The sequence below is a fragment of the Gobio gobio genome (genome assembly GCF_949357685.1).
Source record: "Gobio gobio genome assembly, chromosome: 18".
Classification (NCBI taxonomy): Eukaryota; Metazoa; Chordata; class Actinopteri; order Cypriniformes; family Gobionidae; genus Gobio; species Gobio gobio.
The window spans coordinates 44,893,940-44,921,096 of NC_137111.1; the positions used below are offsets into that span (position 1 = coordinate 44,893,940).

The 27,157-nt window shown below is 39.4% G+C and overlaps 1 long non-coding RNA gene across 1 annotated transcript in view; it reads left to right on the forward strand.

Annotated features, from left to right (window-relative positions):
• Nucleotides 1-17,173, forward strand: part of LOC307142604 — an 80,609-nt gene extending 63,436 nt beyond the window's left edge. Inside the window, exons 3-4 of the long non-coding RNA XR_013818494.1 lie at nucleotides 12,656-12,726; nucleotides 12,830-17,173. This is a non-coding gene — a long non-coding RNA (uncharacterized lncRNA). The remainder of the gene's footprint in view (nucleotides 1-12,655; nucleotides 12,727-12,829) is intronic.
• Nucleotides 17,174-27,157: the final 9,984 nt, after the last annotated feature.

A 27,157-nucleotide genomic window follows, 5' to 3' on the forward strand; every position in this document is an offset into this window, starting at 1 on the left:
CCACATTCAACGCAATATTCCTTTATAGATAAACAGTTCAAATTACATGAGTTCACACATCTTTTTTCAATCCTTCACAGTATATTTATGTGCTGCATTTTGTTTATGCATTGCTTTTTTTGGCACAACATAGTTTACGATTGCACCATTTTTTTGTTTTAAAAGGAGAAGCGAAATGTCACAGGGTTCAAATGTGGCGTGTCCTGTGAAATCAACCTTCTAACAGATTATGATGACTCGGACGGGGCCTGCCGGCATTTTATTAGTTTTACTTTACCACTGGCCCAGCCATAATGTAGCCTATATGTTAACATTCATTCACCTTCTGTAGTAATGTCATTGCATTAGAAAATGCTATTGGTCTTATTTTTTAAAAAGTATATTGTTTTATTTTTCAGAACTTAGAATTAGAAACCTATTTAAAGTGATAATTCACCCGAAATTTTTATTCTGTCATCAAGTACTCACCTTTATGTCGTTCCGAACCTGTAAAGACTTTTGATCATCTTCAGAAAACAAGATCTTTTTGATGAAATCTGAGAGATTTCTGTCCTTCCGTTGACAGCTACGCAACTACAACTTTGATGCTTCAAAAAGTTCATAAAGAGAATGTAAAACTAATCCATATGAATTGAGAGGTTTAGTCCAAGTTCTCTGAAGAGAATCGATCGTGAACAGATTGAATTTAGGCTCAGATTTCATCAAAAAGATCTTCATTTGTGTTCTGAAGATGATCGAAAGTCTCACAGGTTTGGAACGACATGAAGGTGAGTAATTAATGAGAGTGTTCAATTTTGGGTGAACTATCCCTTTAAGTGTGATGTAAGTGACCTAATACTTAATGGGGTCACTGTATAGGCCTTTATTTCATGATAAACACTGAGAAATGTTTTCGAAAAGCAGTGTTTCTTTATAATAGGTAGTATTATGTGCAGGAAAGAGGAAGGTTTGAGTTGTAACGTGAGTGAAGGCAGGTCAGTAAAGGGACACGGTTCTCTACCAGTAAGGACGACATACGGTATATTCTGCAGAAATTTGACGGAGAAGCTTCCTCTCTGAGCGTGAGTTTCACCTGAGCTCTCTTTATACCTGCTTAAAATAACTCCGTCTAGCTCAGCCACACCTCATGACTCACCAGCGTGTGAGCCGCTCAATCCATGTATTTACATGTGCTGCAGTTTTTTGTGTTTGTTCTGATGTTTTTTTCAGAGCTAAATATTCAACCGTAAAACATCTACTTTTATAAATCTATATAAACATCTAGTTTTAAAAAGACAAGAAAATAAATAAGTAAAATAAACACAAAAAATGAAATTTAAAAATAAGTTAAAATATTAAAAATATAAAAAGTGATTTGGGAAATACATTTTAATGCTTGCATTTTAATATGCATGCCTATCTACTAGATACATGCCTACTAAAAGCAATTTCAAGTTATGTTACATATAATTAAAGGTAGAGTAGGCATTTTTTATATAAATATTTTTTGTCATACTGGTTGAAACTCTATTCTGCTGGATTATGGCAAAAATCCAGATTATTTTGGTCAATGTTGAAATCACGATTATTTGTGGGTGAAAGTCTTACTTCATGATATGAGTCAGTGATATGAGTCAATTATCGATACTTCAGCAAAAACTAATACTAGGTTAATTACTGAAAAGTAAGTCCTCAACAGTTACAGAACACCAAGTAAACAGTCAGCTGTACAATAAGAACAAAGAAACGAATTACAAACAATACAACAAAACAAAAATACAAATGAAATAAACAGTGCTTTAGGTTTTTCAGGAAGATGTACTAACAGTGGTTTTCAGATAAGTGATAGCCTATAACAGATATTAAAGTAGTCAAATGTAAAAAAAACACTGCTGTATACATTAAATATAGACTAATCCTTATTTAAACATCACATTCAGTTTATTTATTCAAGAGCAGTGAGTGATTTTATCTTTATCTTTTGTTGTTTGATTAACATTGATGACTGAAGCAGGTTTATTAGGCTGCTGTCACTTTAAGAGCTGCACAGATCCAATATACTGTTATGGTGTGTTCACACCAGACGCGAATGAAGCGTTAAAGGGATAGTTCACCCAAAAATGAAAATTCTGTCATCATTTACTCACCCTCAAGTTGTTCCAAACCTGTATGAGTTTCTATATTCTGCTGAACACAAAGGAAGATATTTGGAAGAATGTTTGTAACCAAGCAGATCTCGGCAGCCATTGACTACCATAGTAGGGAAAAAAATACTATGGTAGTTAATGGTTGCTCTCTCTGCTTGGTTACAGACATTCTTCCAAATATCTTCCTTTGTGTTCAGCACATCCCTTTAAGCGCGAGTGATTTACATGTTAAGTCAATGCAAAGACGCGAATAGACACTCTGCGGCGTCATTCGCGCAAATGACGGAGCAAATTGAGCGTTTCGGGCGTTTGACGAGCGTAATAAGTGATTCACGCAAGTTGAAAAATCTGAACTTTGGCGGATAGTCGCGCCGCATTAACCAATCAGGAGCTTGCTCTAGTAGTGACAACAATGAGGACAAAATCATATGTGGATACTAGGGGTGTAACGGTATACGTATTCGTACCGAACCGTTTCGGTACAGGGCTTTCGGTTCGGTGCACGTGTACTGAACGGTTTCCAAGTGCAATCTTTAACAGTTAACAGTCGGCTTGTTTTAAGCGCGGAACACACTTCAATCCGTGTTCCCACACGAACATAAGTATACAGTCCATTTTATCACAAAATTCAAACGATAAATGCCATTTTGACGTTCTATCACTGATCACTGATTACAGTTCAAGCAGCTGCGCGATGCGCACGCGCGTGAACGCGATCATCTGTGAAGGCGATCGATTGTCTCTTCCTAAAGAATAAACATGAATGACCATCTGAAGGTATGCTGAGGATACATTACAACTTACTGTCACGTCTCATGTGTTGTAATCGCTAAATCAGTGTTTCAACGGCGGAAAGACGTCAATATAACTGCTTGTAAACGAAACTAATGTCATGTAACGTTAACGTTAGCATCACATTTACCTCAGGGAGTCATTCAGTGTCCACATAATTTTATTCACTAGAAAAATCAACTCTTTCACTAAATATATGCTCTATATTAGCCTATTCATTATATTCTACTTAACCTGTTAGGGATGTCTTGATTATTTCATGCATGTTAAATAAACCTGTCATGAACATGACAGACACTGTGTATCTTGCTTGGAAGAAAGTGAGTGAGGAGGTTGCACAGTCTAGTAAGTTGTTAAAAAAACGCTCTTTACTCAATTTGAGCTATATATACATATTGAGACAACAGCTAGCTAAAGCCAGCAAATTGAGCTTATTCGTTGTATTTTAAAACAATCCATGTCGGCTTTTTCGCAACGAGACTGGAGCCGCCTGGCAGAAGCCCCTTCCATGACGCAAATTCGCATCTGTTGTGAAGTGAATGTCACGCGCGAATGAAGCGAGTAAACTCAAAATGTTCAACTACGCGCGAATAGTGCAAGTCGCGTCTGGTGTGAACGCACAGTTACACACACGTTTTCTTTCTCAGGGTTTAAATTCACTTAAGACATATCAACTGTGTTAACGAGGATTCTTACCAAAATGGCATTTCGACATTGACAGTTTAGGTGCATATCTGAAGCCCACACTATACTTTGCTTATGCGTGTTCCACCCTGTCTCGGAGCGCGCACACAGGAGGCCGCCTAGGGAACAGTATCTTTTGCAGCTTAATATGCTTTTTATAACACTTTAATATCAAGCATGTCCCACAGTTTAGCAACAGTAGACTGCATTTTACATCACTCACTTAAGGGATGTGACGGTGTGGAAATTTTCCCACAATTCAAGCAACCCGCCGGTATAAAACCGAAAGTAAAATGAGCACAGCTGCAGGATTATTCATTCACGTCCGCACAGTTATTTACGGTGCGTGTCCAGTCTGGCGCATTTTCAGTTCATGCCTATGGAAGCTTTTAAACCAAAAGTAAAATGCGCACGGCCGCTCGGGCATTCATAACGGAGTGGTGCGGAGCAAAGCGAGTGTTTTCAATTAATTCCTTTGAAAGTTAAGCTTCCATAGGCATGAACTGAAAATGCGCCAGACTGGACACGAGCTGTAAATGTCTGTGCGGACGTGAATGAATGATCGTGTGGCTGTGCTCATTTTACTTTCGGTTTAGAATTAGCACCAATTCGGGGGCGGGTTGCTTGAATCATTTATTAAGTTCATTAGCCTATTATTCTTAATAAAAAAACAACAAAACCATACAATGACAAACTTACTAAAATGGGCGCTTTTATATTTCGCTTTGAAACCAAATCTTCCGCGATCATCTTGTCTGTCAGCTCTTCGCTCTTGTGATGAATGAAATCTGACTTTAGTCCTGCTGTGTTTGTGCTGCGACTCTTGTTCGGCTCACACTGTATTGAGCAAACATTTTCGGTTTTTAATTGTAGCGTCTGTTCTCTAACTGAACTAAATGATTTTATTACTATAAAAATCAATACGACGGCAGTAAGCAAGTGATGTAACCGGTGTTGTGTCTGAAAACCGGTAACACTGGCAACACGACTATCGCATCAAGCCTAAGTCACTTATTCAGCTGATTTGGATGCTAAGTTTAGCTTGGGGAGGAACGAAAGCACATCGATGTAAAGGAAAGCAAGGTGCACTGGACGGAATGCGGCACAATAATCATTTTACGTTGATTATCTTGTTTTCATAATAGTTGGAAACCAAAATCGACATCGAAAAAACAATTATGATTAATTGCACAGTCCTACTCTCTTCACATCCTGATAGCAATCAATAATAGAAGTGGTCTAAGTATTAAAGTATACATATATCTTCAATGTAAGTCTCAGGACCAAAAACATTTATGTCTAATCATTGCATTCAGTCCTAATGCAATGATACAATGTCCTACCTGCCTGTCAGCGTATGTTTCTCCACATATGCATCTCGCGCAGACATCACACGTCATCAGCGCGTTCCAGAAGGAGAGTCAGAGTTGTAGACAAAGACAAACAGCAGCCGCCTTTTACAGTTCCTCCTGAAACAAAACAACAAGTTTATGCTGCGATCATGCCATGTCGTAACCGTAATTATGAGACGGCAACCCGTGATGTTATGCCGGGAGCTGTTCACATCCTCAGACTCGGATTTATGCGTTTCAATGGCAACACTATCAACGAATCTGCAGCAGTCAGGTGCAGTACAACTAAAGCTCTATACGTTCATTATTATTGCAATGTTATGTGCTTTGAGACATGAGGTAGTTTAGCGCTGTCTCCAGAGGTGTCAAAAGTATTCGCATTCATTACTCAGGTAGAAGTATAGATACTGGGGTTTAAAAAGACTTCTGTAGAAGTTGAAGTATCAACTCAAGCTTTTTACTCAAGTAAAAGTGTAAAAGTAACTGGTTTCAAAACTACTTAAAGTATAAAAGTAAAAGTAATGTAAGGGGAAAAAATGCCATTAAAGGGGTAGTTCACCCAAAAATGAAAATTCTGTCATAATTTACTCAAATTGTTCCAAACCTGTATGAGTTTCTTTGTTCTGAAGATTGAAGAATTTTTGTAACCAAGCAGATTATATGCAACCATTGACTGCCATAGCATTTTGCCCCTACTATGGCAATCAATGGTTGCTCTATCTGCTTGGTTACAAACATTCTTCAAAATATCTTCAGAACAAAAACTCATACAGGTTTGGAAAAACTTGAGGGTGAGTAAATGACAGAATTTTCATTTTTGGGTGAAGTATCCCTTTAAGGACAAAAGATTAGGCCGCGCCACAGTGCATACCCCACCTCCTCAAAAAAACATTTTTCTGAAGGCCATAATGACTATAATGTTATATTAAAAAGTTAATGTTGAAAATTTTTAGATGCACTTGGCTACGCGTTTCAGCTGCATATATTCCCATTGAAAATGAACGCATTTTAGGACAATGCAAATACATTAAAGAACCATATTGTGTACTACTGAGCATTAACGTGTTTCATGGAATGGAAGATTTAATGACTAGTTGCCTATAAATATTGTAAAGGTGCAAAAAGTCAAAATTCAGAGGCATGTTATCAATAACCATTTTTTGAATGTGTGATCAGTGTGGCCAGATTGGGTCAACAATTTCCAGCCCAAAAACCTCACCAAATGTACATTTATATATATATTTTTTTTTAAAAATGGTTATTGATAACATGCCTGGTTATTGATAACAATTTTGCACCTCTTACAATACTTATAGGCAACTAGTCACTCCAAGAAAAAAACCCAAAACTTTAACTGCCAAAATAATGTGATATTATTTTATTGCCATACCAATCAATGTTGATAAGTAAGTTACCATTTTATCTCCTTAAAGCATAACATTGATGATTAAAAAAAAAAAAAAAACAATCCCAGTACAATGGTTCAAATATGACTATATGTCCAGGTAGAAACTGTCAAAACAGCAATCCCTTAGAAAAACACACGATTTTCAATGTCAACAGTAAGAAGCCAATTTACTTGCAAAAAGTGCCCAATATAGAGATTGGAAAAAGCAATGTAATTAACAGGCATTTCACACGTTAATGCACACACCACTGTCAAAATGCGTAATTCATTTATACTGTACAATAATTCGTCAACAAATAAATAACAATGCGCTTACCCTTGTGTTGCACTTTGCTTTGACAAAACTACAGTATGTCTTTCGTGAAGTACATTGCACATGCACTTAGCAGTCAAAATGGATTAATCGTTGATTTAAACCTCTTTCAGCAGCTGTCGGTGTTGCTAGTTGCAGATGTCCTAAGTGTGTATATGATGATGGACAGGAGTCACGGTTATATTTATAACGAGTCTTCGAGTCACAGGTGTAATTCACGTTTGAGAGTTGAGTCACTCTCCCACTCTTTACTGTAGATACAACTTACTGTATATTTATGCCACTGGCATAGCGATCACTGGAATATACAGCTATGAGTTATCGCGCTAAAAACCCGGCTAAAGTCATGAATGAGGCTGAGCACGTCTGCCTGCTGATCGCTGATTGGCTGAAAGTGCGTGCTCGTCGGAGAGAACCCGCCCTATCTGGCAACATGGTGTGTGATTTGTGCAGGTGCAGTCGTGATTGATCGCCTACAACCCAATAGGGTGTCGGAATGGTTTGTGATTATACTTCTCATCCAACCACAATCAAATTCACTCTGTCCGGATGGCGCGATTTGTCTGGATAGTTTTTTTTTTTTTTTATGACAAGCCGGAATGAAAACATGCCGAAATGGAATAGGAGTAACGAGGCTATTTTTAAAATGTAAGGAGTAGAAAGTACAGATAATTGCTTGAAAATGTAAGGAGTAGAAGTAAAAAGTAGGCTGAAAAATAATTACTCCAGTAAAGTATAGATACTCAAAATTTCTACTTAAGTAAGGTAACGAAGTATTTGTACTTCGTTACTTGACACCTCTGGCTGTCTCTTGTGATGCTTTGCAGACTCTGCTGTGCTTTCATGTGTTTTTAAGGACGCGTAGCTTTGGAGGGAGGGTGGGAACTCATGCTTACAAAGCTAGCTTCTCCAAAATTGCCTTCCCTACCTTTAATTGAATTTAAAGCGCAGCAGCAGAATACGGTTGTCAATCCTGTATTTGAGTCCTTAATACGGTAACGTTCACACACAGTGTGGTTATTTACGGGACTCAAAACCACATTCTCGGAAAAGCTGCGCTGTATGAACGGAACCGCACTGGACAACTAGTTGTCTGTCACGTCATACAATGGTCACTGTCACTATGGTTACTGCTAACAGAATACAGGCTTGACCCCCATTGCACGTTCACATAGACACAGTATTCAAGATGCTACTGTACGTTGCTGTGTGAATGGGACATTTCGAGATTTACACAAGTAAATGCAGTGTGAACGTAGCCTAATTTATTTTTATAGCACTTTAATATTAATAATTGACTTCATATGTAGATTTTTTTAATGTGTAGTTTTGTTGTGGTGATATTGGTGTGGTTGAATTTTGTTGTCAAAAGGATTTTTTTTAAAGTACAATCAACTTGGATGTTTAAGTCATTTCTACTTAAATTACATTAAACTTAACTTTTAACTTTTAAAAACAAATTTATTTTGATGCAATGTAAAAACATAACTTATTGATCATGTATTTTTTAATATTGCTGTTATGTTTTCTTTTGAAGAAATTCAATTGAATTTGCATTTTGGTGTAACGTAAAAACAGTTGACATAATTTTAACGTGCTTGGATACATTTTTAACAATAAACATCCCACTTTACAAGCGAAAAGCAACTGTAGCAAACGTAAACAACACCTTTCAGATGCTACGGAGAAGGAAACCTCTGCTTTATAGCGTGCGCTCGCACTCCTGTAAATGTTGGCAGTAAATGGTAAAGAAGATGGTGTTGTGTAAATGTCCTCAGGCCCGCTGTAGTGTTGTTACTTCCTGAAGGGGATTTTTCAGGAGGGGTTGAGCTTGAGTGGGTGAAAGGGCCTATAGGATGACTAACTCGCCCTGGAAAGTACACAGATCTCCTGGAGGTTGAGGGCCGGACCGCAGGTGTGGCAGGAGGTAACGTGCCGGGCTGAGGAATGGGTTAGGATGGTGTTTACCCATGGAGGATACTACTGGAAAACTTTGGATCGTATTTGCACAAAAAAAAAAAAAAATATGTGGATGCCTTTGGACAACTTTCGGACCTTTTATGAGGTTACACAGTTAGTGTTTGCTCAGCATGTGTTATTAGTGGGTTAGTTCGGCCAAAAATGGAAATGATGTCATCAATTACTCGCCCTCATGTCATTGCAAACCTTACTTTATTCTGAAGGCAAGATACTATACAGACAAAAAACCTAATTATTTTCCCATGCATGATTTTGGCTGTTTTGACTTCTTTCAAACTAGTGGAAAGAAAACATTCAAAATACACTTTTGAGTGTTTATTATATCGCACTTTATCTATTTGCATCTGTAGATGTAATATTATAATCTTTAAAGGCTGTTTTGGAGTCAGAAATCGCCACTTCAGCACCAAACTTTGCAGTTCCCTTTCGAAAGGGAACTCGCGCTGCGTCAGCTGACGCTACGGGGAACGCCTCCAGCGTGACAGGTGCCTGAAATCACAATTACAAAACGTCAATCCTATTGACCGGCGACAGCCCATGACGTCATCAAGGTGCAACCAGGAAGTATAAAAGGCCGCATTGCCAACATGACAGCATCTTTTCGTCTTCAGGGACTGTTTGCCGATTTTCACGTAAAGCGTCAAGTACAATCAAAGATGAAGTGTGCCCAGAAACAACGCCACTTCCGCAGATGTGTGGACCCGTGTACCAGGTATCTTACACCTGAGGATACACACACACTCTGTGTGTACTGTCTGGGTGAGGAGCATGCACGGGAAGTTCTCGAGGGAGCTTCCTGTGCAAACTGCGAGCGTTTTCCCCTGAAGACGCTCCGCTCTCGTCTGGCTCTCTTCTCGAGGGGAGAGAATTCAGCATCTGGGGACGGCCCCGCTCGAGCTGAGGCTGAGCGGCGTCTGAAGTCCTGGGGTTCCCAGATGGATCTGGCTCGTCGTCTGGAGACTGGTGTGGTGCTCGCAGATGACGATCCAGATCACGAGGGGCAGACATCGGAGGAGGAGCGGGATTTGACCGCCTCTCCGTGTTATCTCTCTCACTTATGTGAGTGTTTGTATTTGCCGCTCTTGCTCGCGGGCTTGTGGCGCGCGGGGGCGAGTTGTTTGTTTTCCTAGCTTTAAGTATAAAGTAGCATTACGACCGGGTTAAGCACTAATGCGTGAGCTGTAGTGAGATCTGCGCCCAGCCCTGTTGGGCTTTTAAATGGGTTTCGGGGCCCCGTTGTTTATGTAAGGGGTGATAATATTTCTTTCCCGAGCCCTGGGTAGATCTAGTGCAGGTTTAGCACCGCACCACTTGGATTCTTTCCGTCGACGTCAACTTCAGCAGAAACCTCGTCAACCAGTAGGCCCTCTTTGACCTCCTTGGGGATGAGTCCCCAGGTGATAACTGGATGTCCAGTTCTTCGTCAGCAGCAGACAGCTACCGTCAGCCCGGGTGCAGCAGCCAGCCTTCTTCTATCCGCGGCAGGGTTCATAGAACCTGCAGGCCTCCTATTTGGAGGTAGGCCCTGCCAGGCCTCCCTGAGGGGTAGGCTCCCGTTTTTGGGTTACCTTGGCTCAGATGGTAGGCCCCATCAGGCCTCCCTGAGAGCCTGCTGTGAGTAGCAGGCCTTGCCCGGTCTCCCCCGAGGGGGTATTCCTGAGCATTAGTCCCTCGACGGCTGGCACGAGCTGCTAGTAGGTGGTAGGCGCTACCAAGCCTCCCTAAGGGCCTGCTGTGGGGTAAGCAGGCTCACTGGACCTCCTCTGAGGGGTTGGTCCCGGGCCTCAGTCACTGGATGGCTAGCACGAGCTGCTAGTAGGTAGTAGGCCTCACCCGGCCTCCCTGAGGGCGAGTTCCCGGTTCCCAGTCTCTGTGGCGGTGAGCACGGAGTGCTAGCAGGTAGTAGGCCTCACTAGGCCTCCCTGGAGGACTAGCACGTTCTGCTATCAGGTGGTAGGCGGCGAGCCTCCCTGAGATCGTTCCCCGGTCCCCAGTTTCGGTACCTCACGGTAGCACGGGTTGCTAACAGGTAGCAAGCGGCACGGGCTTCCCTGGGGGATTCGCTATTGGATTGTAGGCCTCACCTGGCCTCCTCTAAGGGCATGTTCCGGTTTCGCAGTTACTAGATGAGTCTAGTCACTGTGGAAAAGCTATCTAGCGCACCTATTGTCAGGTGGCAGGCCTAACTAAGCCTCCCTGAAGGAACGCCCAACGACTAAACAGGTGGTAGGCCTCACTAGGCCTCCCTGACGGAGCGAGTCCCTGTTCTCCCAGCTACCTCGAGGGCTAGCTCGACACGCGAGCAGTCGGCACAGGTTACCAGGTGGAGGCCCCTTCTGGCCTCCCTGGGGGACGAGTTCCCTAGGAGGGAACACATAACTGGCTTTACGCTGACAGCTGGTGGTCACCTGCTATCAGGCGCCGGTTTCTAGCCGGTAGCACCTGAAGGCGGTGTTCATACCCTAGCATGACGAGACGACGCTGCTACTATGCGGTTCCTACAGGAAGGGACTCTCATAGATTGCCTACAGCATGGTTACCTACCAGGCAGGCTTGGGAGCTCCTATCAAGTGAGAGTCTTCTGTGAGCTGATAGCCGCTTGGCACTGATCCGTCAGTTGTAGGCCCATCGAGGACTCCCAGCAAGGATCAGCCTGTTGGCCTGTTCGGCCTCCTGAGCACGTTTTAAAATAAGTGCTTGGTAGATCCTAGGACCGAGTGGATAAACTCCCCTCGCTAGCAAGGGTTAGAAAGCACTTCGCTGAGCGCTGCTCTCCAGGATAACTCGTCTCTGAGGTCCGGCTGGTGGAGGACACTGCCTTTTTGCAGTACCCTAGCAGGATGTCTCTCCGGAGGCAAGTACCAGAGGCTCTGTACTTAAGCAGACAGGGGTTGGCCGAACTGACGTGTCCCACATAGAGGTCGCTAGGTCAGGCCTCCCTGGTGGCATTCGGTGAATTCTTCCCGAATAGTGACTGGCGCGGGTTCCCTCGGGTCCCCCTGCCACGTTCCCTTAAAGGGACCCCCTTCTGTCGAACGGGCTGGTTCCAGGCCTTCGAGCGGCCAGGGTAGGACTTCATGTAGTATGCGAAGTTTCCTTCTCAGGTTTATAGCTTGGGCTTTGACCGTAGGGAGCGCTGTCACTGACAGCCTAATGTGACCAGAAGGGGAGTGGTTCAGGCTTTTCAGTTGAATTTGCTTGTCCTGACAGTTGTCACTGCCAGTGGGCATGCACTCCTTTCGGCATGGCGGCGTTGGTATATCGTTCCCCGTAGTGTCAGCTGACGCAGCGCGAGTTCCCTTTCGAAAGGGAACGTCTCTGGTTACGTATGTAACCTATGTTCCCTGAGAACAGGGAACGAGACGCTGCGTCGCTTTGCCATGCCGCAAGGCTTGCCTGCCAAACAGTCCCTTCAGACGTTTAGATACTGTCATGTTGGCAAGGCGCCCTTTTATACTTCCTGGTTGCACCTTGATGACGTCATGGGCTGTCGCCGGTCAATAGGATTGACGTGTTGTAATTGTGATTTCAGGCACCTGTCACGCTGGAGGCGTTCCCCGTAGCGTCAGCTGACGCAGCGCGAGTTCCCTGTTCTCAGGGAACATAGGTTACATACGTAACCAGAGACGTTTTACTGTATATTCTGAAGGTTTTTTAACATAACTGTATTCCTGAAAACATGATTTTTTTTTTGTCAGGTTGACTATTTTCTGATTAATAGAGTAATAAAAGAGATCCCCTCTGTAAAACTCTAATAAGTCAACAAAATGAAAAGAGTTTTGATTCTGGTTTTATTAAATGTATGTAATTTATGCAAATGCATGCATATTAAAATGATATTGCCTCATTTGCATGTTTAAATAAATGATTTTTCTACCCTGTTAACGCTGCTATTTGCTGTTCAATATGAAAGGGGGTTTCAAGCTCAAAAAAGCCCTGTGAAAAAATCTAAAGTCAAAACATTTTTGGGTGAACTAATCTTCTGTTGTACTTTCAGCAGAAGCTCCTACAGGTGGCATCTTGCAAACCGGCTGCAAATCAAGATTTTCAGAGCAAACCAGCCCAATAATGGTGATCAAAGCTGGGTGTTTATTCCTCTAAAGGCATTGGGTGACACACATTTTCCATGACTCTGGTGGCCAGCTCATGTGTTTGTCCTCCTTGCCCTCTATAGAGACGCGCTCGGCTCAGAAAGAGTCACTGCTGCCCCGGACCCCCCTTCCTGGAAACAGCTGCATGCTGAGAGAAAGAAGGAGGAGAAAAAAAGGGAAGGCAATAAAGCAGAGGGCTGGATGTATTTATTTGCTTTTGGTCTGGATTACCAGCAACACTAAGTTTCTCTTCCCACTAACACTTTACCATGAGAAGTCCCCGGTCAGAGTTAAAGTCCAGCGCACTACGGTAAATGCAACCACACTTCTGTGTGGCCCAATCGCGCTCTATATTCAAACACTGATGCACTGTGTGCATCTTTATCCGTCCCATCTGTCTCTGCACAAGGAAGTAAAACTGCAGAATATACTGCAGTGCTTCTGTTTGACTTTTCCAACGGCAGATACTTTTGAGATATGACACACAACTAAATGAATCCCAGAGCAGACCTGCGAGTGCAGCTGCTTCGTGACTTGAAGGGGATTTTTTTTAGATGCAAGCGTGTGAGGAAAGATAGATCAGAAGGAAAAAGAGATGAAAAAAAAATGCTTTGCAATGCGGTGGTGCCTGATATTTTGGGGACTTTTGACATTTGTATTCAAATGAAAAGATCAAAAAGATTCACAGTGGCACCAAAAGATGATATTAGATGATAAAATGTCAATGCATCTGTTCTATTTACTTCTAACTTCACTTTTCTACATTTTTTGTGCTTTTTAATCAGCTTGTTTTGACGATTGTTAGTGTATTAGCGTAGCGTAGTGTAGGTTCACACAGGTGTTGTTTAGATATACAGCATTTTTTAAAAACTGGATATATTAGGTTTTTTGTTTTACTTAAAACTCAATGATTGGCTTTTTATGTACAAAAAGTGTACTTATGCCATCTTTCTTGTAAGTAAATGCCACTTTCTTTGGTATTTTGTTGTCTAATACGAAGGCATTCTGAGATTTTAAATGTGACCATTTTTATATTTTATAATGTTATAATTACCTCAAAATAATTTTGATTTATCCCTATGTTTTAAAACATAAGCAAAAAAGTATTTACGACGTAAGTAAATTGGGCAACATGAATGTTAAAATGCACACTTTAAAAGTATAGCCACAAGTCTTAAAGTCCCCGTTTTTTGGCTTTTAGTATGAAGTTTTACTGTTCTCTATAAGCTTGTGTGCTCCAAAACAATGACAAAAATCCACATTTAGAAGATATAACCGTTCAAAACATAGTCTCTCACTTCTGCCAATATGGATAAATATTTTTGATGACATCAGTGCACTTCTCATTAGATTTTCTGTCCAATTAAATGCTCTCTAGAATCGGAAGACCTGCCCCCTACATTATAAATAGACGTTGAAGCTGCGGATAAAATCGGTGAGTTGTTCACGCAGTTACTATTTTCTACATGGTGAATGACACACACAGTGCACTATCAGGGTCGGACTGGGACAACATTTCAGGCCGGGAAACCACACACTCATCCAGGCCATCCCATACACACCCACAACACATTTTGAAACATATTTTTTTGTATGGCCATCACATAAAAAAGAGTTAAATCCATAAGCTGGGGCCGTGCAAAATAATGAAAGGTTCTCTCTTGAACTGCACCTTCACTTCCATTTTCCTTTTCATTCTCTTCATTTTCTCTTCCATTTTCCCATCTCTCTGCCTCTCACTTGTGCGTGTGTGTGTGTTTACTTTTTTTAATAACTTTCTTGTTTTCATCTACACGTCTCCACCTTGTTGCAAAACAACCACCTCATTGTAATTTGTTTGCACATAGTATACATTTATTTTAGTTCAATTTAAAGTATTGCATTTATGACTATGTGTTGTTTTATCTTAATACTCGAGATTTAACAAAACTATATTTTCTAAATTGCCTAAATGTCAAAATTAGTACAATAATAACTACATCATGAAAACATCTTTATAGAAAAATCCTAATACTAAACATGTTATTGCATTATCATGAATCATGTTTTTCCCTTACAAAAATCTACCATGTTTTAATATAGTAAAATTAAAGTTAATAATATCCATGATTTTTTTGGCGGATTGATTGCCATTTGTGTAACCAGAGTTTTACTACAAATACCATGGTGAAACTATGGGTAATGTAGCAAAAACATTGTTAATTTGTGGGCTTTTTTGTTTTATTTGTAGTAAAACCATGGTTCATTTCCGTATGGGTTGTGTTGTTGTCTGCCCTAGCCCTCTCTAAACCTATTATAAAACCATGTGAATATTTGTCTGCTAAATACTACTGTAACTTTACAATAGATAATAATGATGTCCTTTAGCGTTCAGTATTTTGAGTGATGATAATAATGGGGTACTACTGCTTACAGCTGCTAGCAGTTTAATGCTTAACTAATTAAACAAATACAAAATAGCCTATTTTGCAATTACAGATCAAACTGACTCTCTTGCATTGATTACTCTGATCAAAAACGTTTGGCGGATGTGCGTAACGTGCTCTCTAAGGCGAATTGCGTTGCCAGCCAAGACGATTTAGACAGAGTAAATATGCTTTCCATTGGGCGAATGAAGTCTGGTTTCACGTTAGTCTGTCAGGCGAACCGTTGCAGATCCGGTCCGGAGATACGATAGCACAGAGCGGATCATGTGATCGAGTTGGCACAGACCAGAAATGTATCAGACCCATTTGAATTCTGCACAGAATGATATTTTAAAGCAATATTGAGGAGATTAGGAGGATAAACGGTTATTAGGAGGAAACTGCGGCTTTACCAGATTCAACAGCCGAGCCATTGGCTATTTTTAAAAAGGGGAGGGGATGTTCGATCTGTCCCACCCCTGTCTTCATTTCAGTGGAAATTACGTCAACACATTGAATAACGCTGAGCGTTTCAAGGCACTTCAGTTAAACATTATGCATGTTAAACTGAGACTAGAGTGATAGAATCTGTGTGAAGTTATGGCCAATATTCACTCCTAATATTTCAGACCCTCTCATGACCACTTACAGCTGGTAAACCACAGTCACTTTCACATGATATGCACAAGGATACAACAGGAGAACATTTTCATGGAGTAAAATCTGCCCACAGGAATGATATCTGCGATGCACGACTAACAGTTCATGTAGCTTGAACAGCAGTCCCACCACTAAAAGAACCATTTAAGACACCTTACGGCTCAAATAACGTGTCTTTTAGGAAGACCAAATCCTGAAATCCAGAAATTTAAGCTTCAAATTTCTTCAAAGACCCATTCAATCTCATTATAGGTGCTGTAACTTAAAGGGATAGTTCACCTATCATAGTCATCATTTACAAGTTGTTCCAAACCTGTATTAGTTTCTTTCTTCTGCTGAACACAAAAGAAGATATTTTGAAAAAAGTTGGCAACCAACCATTGACTTCCACAGACCACAGTATTATTTTGGTTAATCAACTGTTTGTGGTTACTCGTTTTCTTCCAAATATATTCTTTCAGTAGAAGAAAGAAATTCATACAGGTTTTGAACAACTGATGACAGAATTAATTTTTGTGTGATCTATCACTTTAATCTGTGTCTGACAAGAGTCAACGCACGTCTTTTAAAATAAAAGTTTTGCATCAGAATGTTTCTCTACAATTGTTTTTTTTTTGCTGTTGGTGTTTCTTTTTTGGTCCCTACGTTTGGGTCTCGACCCACCAGTTGAGAAACACTGATCTACATCTCCAACTTCTGATAACACCACGTGCGGCTTTAACCATTAGTCCATCACCACCCTGATTAATGAATATCACACAGCTAGTAGAACTAGTACAACTGCATATTTATCTGATGAGCTGCCACTTTTTCTTTTAGTCACACTTTCCTTGCTCTGATTGTCTGACTTCTGCCCACTAAAACTGCTCACTTAACTCTGGTTCAGGACCGGATGATTGTCATTTTGGTTTCTTTTTCTTGAAAGGCCACAGCATTTGATGCCATCAGGTCTACGTGACATGGTGACACGTAGAGATTATTCACATTTGGAAGGCCTTGTGTAACACCTCCTGTAAGTGACCTGTGACCTACTTTACTTCTCATAAAGCATAAAGATATAAACATGATGAACAGCATAGCTACATGGAATGTCCTGACATAAACACTCCAAAATGTCCCCTACGTACGTCACATTTCCTTGTGATTCATTATTTGGAGGATTTGTCTGCTTATTGTTTTACATAATCTATGCATAATCTATGCAGTGTATGTGCCCATCATGTCTTAATATACAAGTTAAATATGAAATCACATTCATTTTATTTTCTCTCAGTGAATGCATGGGTGAGTTTTAAATAATTTCACTGCTTTAATGTCTGTCAGAAATCTGTGTGCTGCACTTCTAAAATAAAAATGTTTTTTAAAGAAATATTCCAGGTGTTTCTCCCCTTTTTTATTAACTTATTTATTGGGGAATATTGTTTCAATTGGTGATCGGTTTATACTTGTTGTTTCCTCTGTGTCCTAATATAACTTTGCATCTTGTTTTGTAAAAATGTCCTTTAACAAAAGCCACTTCCTTAATGACATCATCCTCCAGGAAGTGGCATTTATTTTAGAGGGAAAACAACAACATCAGTGAATATAAGCGATGGATTTGATTAATTCTGTGATGTTTTTGATATTATAAATCATTTAAAATATACTTAAAATAATTTTCATTTAAAACAAATACTTAAATGGCTAATTTAAGGTCTTTCTTGGAATCCATTTTTTTGTCTGTTTCTTTTAACTGTGTAAATAAAACAAGTATATATATATATATATATATATATATATATATATATATATATATATATATATATATATATATATATATATATATATATATATATATATATATATATATATATATATATATATATATATATATATATATATATATATATATATATATATATATATATAATATCAAAGTAAATAAAGAATGAAAAGTAGGCTTAAGTGCCTGTCTGATATACTTCCTTAAATATTCCCTTTATACTGTAACTCACAAGCATATGAATATTTTAAAGAAGTTACAGAAGAACAGCAACGATCTGCTACTGTCACTTTTTTTGGTTCATCTTCTGCCATACATTAACAGAGCCATGAACGAATCACTTCGCAGTGCACCACCCATTAAAACCTGTACTGGCTGCTGCAAATCTGATGCAACTCCATCGCACGGCAGAGATGCTCGCGCAGATCTCGAGGTGATTCAACCGCTGGCAACAAGTCAATAGAAACTCTTTATTATAAGCTCATAATGTCTCACTGTTTAACAGCACAGCGTGCTCTGATTATTTACCTCCTGAACAATAGTGCTCAAGAACACAGCATGCTCAGCATGTTCATCAGAGTCCAGTAATGTAAGCTGGAGAAAATGCATGTCTGAATACACAGATGTTTAGGGCTGTGCGATATTCAAGAAAAATGCGATATGCAATACCTTGTTAAATAATGCGATATTCGATATCCAAAAAAATATTGCTTTAAGTGTGTAAAATCTATTTAAATTATATTAAAAAAATATTTAAAAACTAAGAATGATACTATGTATGTGTTTTACATTCTTTCCAGGAAAAGAAAGCATCACTACAACTTCTGAAAGTGCCCAGCAGTGTTTCAGCAAAAATGTATGTCACAAATCTGACACTATAACTAATGTAAACAAAGAAAAAATTGAATGCCAATATTTAAATACCAAAAACTCTTTGCTTGACTTGGTGTTATATATGACTTGGTAATAATATCAACCTAAAACTTCACATCAGGAACATCCAGGTAAACAAAGACACCTGAACTAGGGGTGGAAGATTATTTTTGTTATTTTAATTTATCTTTGTTATTAAAAATAAGAACTAAAAACAGTAGTCTTCACATGAATTAAATATACACTGACACATAATAAAGCTACAAAGGTTATTCAGCCAAGAGCACTGAGTGATTTTCTCTTTTTCTTTTGTTGTTTGACAGACAGCGGCAGGTTTACTGCATTTACTGTATTAGCAGGTTTTCTGTATTTACTTTATTAGCAGGCTGTCACTTTAAGACCTAATGCACGGATCCTATTGACACCCATTCGGTTTCTTTCCCCAACTGATATCATTCACTTAAAGCATAACCGACTGTGTTTACATGAATACTCGTCAAGACAGACATTTTGACATAACGGTGTGTGTATTTGACAGTTCGAGTGTGTAACAAGGCACAAAACAGAACTAAAGGGATCACGTTCCGGTGTGTGTGTGTGTGTGTGTCAGACAGCGTGAGACTGCAAGAGTTGTTTTTCGCAAGTTATTGCGTTTAATAACTCTTTTTAACGTCAAGCAAGTCACAAAAGTAACAGTTGTGTGCCCAGTCTATTCTCTGCTATATGCGTCAAACTAAAATGTACACTTTTCACAATGTTGAAGTAGCCTATTAAAATCATTCAGATATTGCGTGCCGTTGCGATATGTCTATCGTGATATCTACATTTGCGATATTTCAATATATTGTGCAGCCCTATTCCTTGTCAACAAACACTTGCACATGCTCACTAAGAAAAATATTAGAAACGACTGCTGGGACTGAGTGCGTGTGTAGATGTGCATCTCACAACTGTGGTTTTCACATTAGAAACCTGAGAGATGCTGGTTCAGACATTCATCACCTAATCCCTGCATGAACAATGAAGGGCCATTTACACGTTGATTTCAAAATCAAAAATGTATCTGGCATCGTGACAGACATGGTGACTTTGAACTGACGTATAGAAAAGCACAATTAATTCTTCAGAATTAAAGGGATAGTTCACCCAGGAATTAAAATTAGCTCATGATTTACTCGTCCTGAAGCCATCCTAGGTATATATGACATTCTTCTTTCAGACGAATACAATCAGAGTTATATTAAAAATGCCCTGGCTAATCCAAGATTTATAACGGCAGTGAATTGCAGCCCAAAATTTGAAACCCAAGACCTTTTTGGTCTTCAAATTTTTGGCTGCCATTCACTCCCATTATAATGCTTGGAAGACATTATTTAATATAACTCTGATTGTATTCGTCTGAAAGAAGAATGTCACATACACCTAGGATGGCTTGAGGGTGAGTAAATTATGGGATAATTAAAATTTTTGGGTGAACTAACCCTTTAACGGTGTATATCAATATTAAGTGGCATTGCTAACTGCTGGCCTGGCATGCATAATAAGCGTTTTAAGTCGTTTTCGCGGATCTGCGTGAACGGAGATCATTTTAATAATGTAATCTTTTCCGTTTTTAGTACATCGTTGTTGTGTAAACATACCCTGAGAAAGCTGAAAGCACAAACACTCTGATTTGATTTGTAAACAGACCAATCAGATTCAATATGCAAATGATGCAATGGCATTTCTTTCCATCATAACTGTAGGCAAAGTCCCTTTAAGACAAGTCATTTCACTCGGCGTCCATCTTTGAAACGCCTCTCGGACACGCAAGTGCATCTCCAATCTCTTTGAATGGGGAAACATGAAATTCTCCAAAGCTGTTCGCCAAACTTACAATTAAATTTCATATTTAAAAACACCAATGACATCTGACAATAACTGTCTCATAAATGTTGTTTCTAAACGCTCAAATCATGACAAAAATTTTTAATTTTTCAGCCTGGACAAAGCTAATGCGCATGCACTGTCCTAACACATATCTCAGAACCTGTTTCTATAGAAACTGCAGTAACGCGATTACTTTACTAATCAACCATTGGCTCTTTAATTTAGAAGGCGGAGCTTATATGCCATATTGGGTGTTGCACTTTCTCCCATTCATAAGTAATTGGAGTGCACCGTCTCCTGTAAAGTCTTTGCTGCAGAAAAATTAAGAAATCAAATGAACCTCCGTCTGTATAAATGACACATTAAAATACAACTATCAAACCTGTAGATTGCAGTTTGAATTGCTCTTATGTTTGCTATATTGACAAGTGTGAGTTGGTGATTGGAAAGATTAGAACATGTTTTAAAGCTGAAGGGTGTCCATTCTGCACCACAGGCATCAACAAAAACTAATTCTGCAGCAGTTCTTTATGTCACAATCACATGCTGTGCCATCTCTCTGACAGTGAGGAATACAGACGGAACAAAACAACATGCCGTTTTAAATTTTTATCCGTTTTTTGCTCTGATGATGAATTTATTTCCACATCCTGACTGTGCTCTGATACTGGAGCACGTGCTTTTCCACCCGCATGCGGCCTGATGCAAACTCCTCCAGAGCAGCTGAGCGCCGGTAATGGAAACTGCAACACGGGCTGCCACTTCAAACGCATGCCAAGATAAAAAGCCCTGAAAGAAGAGCATCTTGGCTCAGTGTGTTTTTATATCTCATTCAGAACTACTGCAAAAATCTCTTCTCTCACACCAGATCCTCCTCAACCCTCACCACATTCTTCATTCTAGATCACAGTCGCTTGATCAAACTTCAAAGTCAACAACTGAAACAACATCCCATTTCAGCTGACATCATCATGACGGCATGGGCGGGGAAAATAACCACTTCCCTCCGAGCACCTGTCTGCTGTGAGCGCTGACCGCCACATGAAACGGAGATGGTATAAAAACAGTCATGTTTTTCCTCCCAAAACCCATATTCCCAAATTAACCTGGTTTTAAAATCTGTTCTTTGAGGAATACCAGAGAAGTAGCCGTTGTGTTTGAGGAATTTGACTTCTGAAATGTTTCCAAAATTTGAGGAAACCCAAAATGAGGTTTGCCTGGGGCAATTGTAGGATTTTCATTTTAGGGGGGCTCAGCCCCCAGTGAGGGTATGATAAAAAAATTATAACACTTTAGTTTAGGGTACTCACTATTAACTAGTTGCTTATTAACATGCATAGGATATTGGCTGCTAATTAGTACTCATAAAGCACATATAAATGCCTTATTCTGCATGACGTTATTCTACATCCCATAATCCTACCCAGGGCCGTAGGCAGGGTTTTATAATCACTGAGATGCCAAATGTGAGGTAGTTAGGGGGAATGCTCCCCACACTCTCAGAAAAAAAGGTACAAAGCTGTCACTGGGGCAGTACCCTAAGGTACAAAAGCTTAAATGTACTAATACTTTAAGGTACTATTATGTATAATTTAGGGGTAAATAAGGTACAAAGATGTACCTTTTCACTTTTGTACCTTAGGGTACTGCCCCAGTGACAGATTTGTACCTTTTTTTCTGAGAGTGCAGAGAAAATGGAGGATAGCCTTAAAACCATGTCAGTGGGCAGTCGATTATTTGTCTCTCCTCATCTCTTTTTCTCTGTTTTTAAGTTGCTCTGTCTCTTCCCTTCCCAAAGCTGAGCTTTGACTGACTCATTTCCGTCTGTGTCAGTGAAGAAAGTAAACATAGGGCCAACTGATATTTATATGTTTAATTAATCGTTTTCTTAGACACGTTAAAGGGATAGTTCACCCAAAAATGAAAATGTTATGTTTATCTGCTTACCCCGTGGGCATCCAAGATAGAGGTGACTGTTTCTTCAGTAGAACACAAATGAAGATTTTTAACTCCAATCGTTGCAGTCTGTCAGTCGTATAATGCATGTGAATGGTAACAAAATCTATAAGAGAGTAAAAAAAAAACATGCACAGACAAATCCAAATTAAACCCTGCGGCTTGTGATGAAACATTGATGTCTTAAGACACAAAACGAATGGTTTGTGTGAGAAATCGAACAGTATTTGTATCATTTTTTACCTCTAATACACCACTATGTCCAACAGCCTTGAGTACGCGATCACTTCCGGTGCGTGAGGTCTGTACACGATCTGATCAGGAAACTACGTCAGATCGTAGTCTTCATTTGTGTTCTACTGAAGAAACAAAGGCCGCATTTACACTGCAGGTCTTAAAGGGATAGTTCACCCAAGAATGAAAATTAGTCCATAATTTACTCACCCTCAAGTCATCCTAGGTGTATATGACATTCTTCTTTCAGACAAATCAAATCTGAGTTCTATTAAAAAATATCCTGGCTAATCCAAACATTAGAATTGGATTCATAGTTGCTCTGTTTTTGAAGTCCATAAAAAGTACATCTGTCCGTCAAATAACGTGCTCCACGCGGCTCCGGGGTGTTAATAAAGGCCTTCTGAAGCCAATCGACGCGTTTGTGTAAGAAAAATATCCATATTTAAAACTTTATCAAGTAAATTTTCAACTGACCGCCTTCCCTGTTCAATTTATGGAAAAATTGTTGAAAGTTCCCCTGCCGATGACCAGGTACGCTCGTCATGACGTCACATACGCATCTTGAGTTTCACTTTCAACATTCAACACTTTTCCACGGAAGACGGTGGGCCGAAAGTTTACTTGATAAAGTTTTAAATATGAAATATGCTTGGATTAGCTTGGACTTTTGTAATATAACTCCGGTTTTATTCGTCTGAAAGAAGAATGTCATATACACCTAGGATGACTTGGGGGTGAGTAAATTATGGGCTAATTTTCATTTTTGGGTGAACTATCCCTTTAATGCACAATTCCGATTTGGTGACTATATCCGTTTTTTTGACGACCCACTTACATCATCTTTTAAAAGCGACCCGTATCCGATATTTGCATTTACACAATACACTGGCGAAACAGCCCAAGACATTCTGACCCGGAAAACGAAGTAAAACGGCACGATATGCAATGGATGCACACAAGATGATTATTCAATGTTTTGCTTTCCGCACTATCTTTAAAGGTCAGCAAAACATTGTTCTCGTAAGGCGGAGAAAAAAGAGAGCCCTTGTCATGTGATCGCAGTTCGTGTCCACCTGAGTTGACGTCATTCGCCTCCGTCCCGTTTTCAATGACGTCCGACTCGCATTTACTGAGGAATATCCGATTTGACCACTTACATAGCAGACGCAAATGCACGTATCCGAATCATATTGGATTGATTACTACATATGAGTTAGGCCTGAATCCGATCGGAGGATATCGGAATTCATGCGTTTTTTTACACTGCTTACACGTTCACATGTCATATCCGATCTGTGCCACATGAGAGGGAAAAATCAGAATTGGGTCACTTGAACCATGCAGTGTAAATGGGGCCAAAGTCACCTATATCTTGGATGCCCTGGGGGTAAGCAGATAAACATCACATTTTCATTTATGGGTGAACTATCCCTTTAGTTTACTTAAGACTACCAGGAAAGCTAGGTTACTAAGCGTATTAAATTAATTAATCACTAATCTTAAATTATTAATGAACCTCTATGCAGGGCTTTATAATAACAGAGGTCCCAAAATTTAGGTTGTTAAGGGGATTTCTCTGATCTATATATGCATTTCAAGATGTTTGAAGGCCAAAAACAGGGGCGAAGAAACAGCTTTAAAACCATTTCAGTGGGCAGTAGATTATTTGTCAATTCCTGCTCTCTCCTCATCTCCATCAATCTTTCATTTTCTCTCAGTCTCCTTGGCTGAGATGGCTTGTAAGGCAGCGTTTAAGCAAGAAGGCACCTAACAAAACTAATTTCGGACAGACTTCTTATGGAGTGAAACAGTTTAATGATCTACAGCAAAATAGAGAGAGCTTTAGTGAGAACTAAACACATATTTAATTACTACATTAGTAATTTCTCGCTAAAAATGACATCAGAAGTGAAAAATATTGGTAAAAAAAACGTACATTTACACACAAACTGACCAGCAAACGCAACTTTCAGACTTTTCCAGCTCAACTGTCACAGAATGGAAAGCACAGGATTGTGGGATATCAAAGGCAGCGAAGGATACATAAATGCTGCCTTCAAAAATCGATCAGATGAAGGTCTCTCAGGACACAGAAGTGAAGCTAACATTAGATTCGGACGTGCCTTGGTGCCTTCCTGCCTTGAAATGTGTCCTCCGAAGGCAGCATTTTCCAGGTTTCGGACGCAGCCTTTATCTTGCCCTGTCTCTTCCCGTCCTAAAGTTGGGCTTTTTTAATTTACTGAAGACTAAAATGATATATTAATTTACAATATGTACACATTCATTTTTAATCTTATGCCTAATCTGATGAAAACGGCTTCGGTAATGTTTCTTGTCCCTCAATGCAGTTACTAATGAATCACGTTAGGCCTATTTTCAATTCAAAATTGCAAAATTAAACAAAAGTTTATGTCACATGTCTGTTGGTTTCATTGTGTTTTTAGTTCAGTCCCTGTGACCTAGGGTGTCTCAATCAGCTCCCTAGTTCAGTAGTCAGGGCACTGATCAGGGAGCCAGCCCATTGACTTATATCCTGATCAGTGCCCTGACTACTGAACTAGGGAGCTGATTGAGACGCACCCCTAGTTTTCCCCAGTCTGTCTAATTAGTTATTTATATCACCTGTGTCTTGTTAATTACCTCATTTGCCCTGTGTATTTAGTCTTCAGTTCTCCCTCAGCGTTTGTCTGTTGTCGTCCATGTATACTAGTGGGTTTTTTTTTTTTTTTTTTGAGTGTTTCCTGAGATTTTTGTTCCAAGTTCTTCATAACATTGCGAGTTTTGATCAACACTAGTTCGTGACAGTTTATTAGTTTGCCTGATTGTTTTTGTCATTCGTTTAAATCTGTTCATATAAAGCAATCATGTCTCTTCATAAAATTTGGACTAATCCGCTTGACGATTTTTTTAAATGAAATTTATGAAGCGTCAAAGCGGTAGTTGCATAGGCTGTCAATGGAGGGACAGAAAAAAGATCATCATTTGTGTTTCAAAGATGATCAAAAGTCTTACGGATTTGGAATGACATGATGGTGAGTAATTGATGACATCTTTTTCATTTTTAGGTAAACTAACCCTTTAATATTGTATTTGAGGCATTTGAAATTTGAAAACACAAAAACAATCCATCCCTCTTTTTCGGATGACATTACAAATCCATCTTACTTCTCATGCTTTTTTTACTTATTGTTGACATCATACCATGATGTTAATGAAGTCGTCCTAAATAAAATGCTGCTGTTCGATATCTGTTGCTGTTTGAACATTCTACATTTATTCATATTAAATACTATATTTCTTTGAATAATACTGTGGTTGTTTAGTGCCATGGTCTCCATCAGATCAGGCTATATTACACACCTGACACACACAAAAAAAAATCAACACAATGTGCTGAAGATGCAGGTTTCTCCCAGGTGAGCTGATAAACATGTTGAGGTATGATGGAAATTCTCTGTGTGAATGGAGTCAATAGAGGAAGACATTTGTCTGGGGTCTGAACCACAATATCCTGAACGTACAGCCCCTGTTTTGCACAAGGTTTAGCTGCGTACAGTCAAACACCAATAACACAGCACCTGTATGTGTTTGTGCCCTTCCAATGAAGTCTATATTTCCTGAAAGATGTGGTTTCACACTGAGGGGAAACCAACAATGAACAGCGGCTGTGCTGGAACACAGTGTGCCGTTCGAGAACCGTGCAATTATGATGAATCTAGTTTAAAACAGGGATGCTTGTCAAAGCAAACAGAATTTACATCTGTTTGCATTGTGCTAGATCACACTTGACAGATCAGACGCCTGCTAACAATGCAGACGAATTCTGACATTCAAATGAAATGAAGTGTGACATAATGTGAGTTTAAGAATTTATTCTCCAAGTACTTCCTCATGCGAGAGTATTAACAAAATAAATACATTTATTATATTAAAAGACATGATGTTTTGAGTTGGGAAAAGAAGCGTTATTCAAAACTTTTCAGGCTATACTGGTCAGCGTCTTTTGGATTTTGTGTCAAAGTTTGCAATCATCACGATAAAGAAATGACTGACCATAATGTGAAGAAATTGCAGTGTTTTCCAACTGGGGTCAGGGGTCCTCCAGAAAGTTCTAAGGGGTCCCCAGAAAATTTCAGAGACTAAAAAAGACAAAGCAAAAATGAATAAAGTCTACGGTTTCATTTCTAAATGTTTCTCTCCTTTCTTGCCGTATACATACTTTCCAGAATTGTATACGTATGATTTGTATCTTTAGTGAGTTTCTCACTATAGTCCTTTATCTTGCTCACTGTGGATGTAAGGCAGTATTCTTAACTAAGTATGTAAGCTGCTTGCATACATTTATTGTGAAATTTGCTTATAGAAATAATTTTTCATTGAAAATTGTTGCTCTTCAGGTTTATACATCCAATATTAATAGCCAATTTAAGTTTGGAAACAATGTTGTATTTATAATGTCACACTTACTATTTATCAAAGCGTTTAAATGCTTTTTCGTACATAAAAATAGATGGATTTTAGGAAGGGGGTCCCTCATAAAGGTTCATCATATTTGGGGGTCCTTCGCATCATAAAAGTTTGAAAACCCCTGCAATAATATAACCATTAAGGATTTAAGTTAACTTTAGCCCATCTATTTATTTAGTCAT